The sequence below is a fragment of the Octodon degus genome, unplaced genomic scaffold (assembly GCF_000260255.1).
Source record: "Octodon degus isolate 3935 unplaced genomic scaffold, OctDeg1.0 scaffold00115, whole genome shotgun sequence".
NCBI lineage: Eukaryota > Metazoa > Chordata > Mammalia > Rodentia > Octodontidae > Octodon > Octodon degus.
In genome coordinates, this window is record NW_004524691.1 from 1120704 (window position 1) to 1121834 (window position 1131).

Consider the following 1131-nt stretch of genomic DNA (forward strand, 5'->3'; position numbering starts at 1 on the left):
ACACTGTGAGAGTAACACCTTCTACCTTGCCCCCGGGACACCTTCGCAGCCCCTTTCCAAATCCACAGAGTGAATGAGGACTTCTGCCATGCATTCAGGACCCCCAGATTCAGCCCGAACCCATGCCCAGCTAGTGTGTAGGAAAGCTTCAAGCTCCCGTGCACACACGGGAACATTCTGGACCAAACCCAGGCACACTGCGTGAGTGAGACGCTCTGCCACTGGCTCAGGACTCCTCAAGCTCTCCAGAGCCCATCTTCCAAGCCCACCAAGTGAGTGACAACTTCTGCTGCACCCTCAGGAGCAACCAGACCCAGCCAAAGCCCAGGCCCTGCAGGGGTGCGGGAGAGCTTCTGCACTCCCCTGCATGCCCTGGTCCAGGGGCACAACAGATTCACTATTGTGCCAGAGGGGCACAACAGTTTCACTTCCAAGGGCTGCATCAAGGAGCTGAGCACAGCATCTAGACCCTCACCAGGCACAACTGGATAAACTCAAACTTTATAGGTCTGCACCCCAATTTCAGTAAGTGCTAAGATTATAACTGCACCAAAGCTCTACATCAAAGGTCAGAGGTCAGCGCTATATGAAATGACAAAGAGAAGGAGCAAAATGCAATTTCAGACCTCAAGCACATCCAGAACAAGTGCAGAAAACACTACCTCAGCTGAAATGTATTAATTAACAGTGTCTGAAATAAAGAAACAAAAGCACAAAGGTATAGAGGAACTCAGATCAGAATAAATTCCTCAAACAAAAAAAAGAAATCTCTGAATTAATAGCATCTGACGTAAAGAATCAAATGCACAAACATATAGAGGAAATCAGATCAGAAATAATCTTAGAAGTAAAAGAATTTATGCCGCCTCCCGCTCCTCCCACCGCCGCGGCCGCCTGAGTCACTCCCTGCGCCGCTCGGCCGCCCGACTCCCCCACGAGCCGCGGGTATTTGGAGTTTTTACATACAACATGGCAGACATTGACAAGTATTTGGAGTTTTTACATACAACATGGCAGACATTGACAACAAAGAACAGTCTGAACTTGATCAAGATTTGGATGATGTTGAAGAAGTAGAAGAAGAAGAAACTGGTGAAGAAACAAAAATCAAAGCGCGTCAGCTGACTGTTC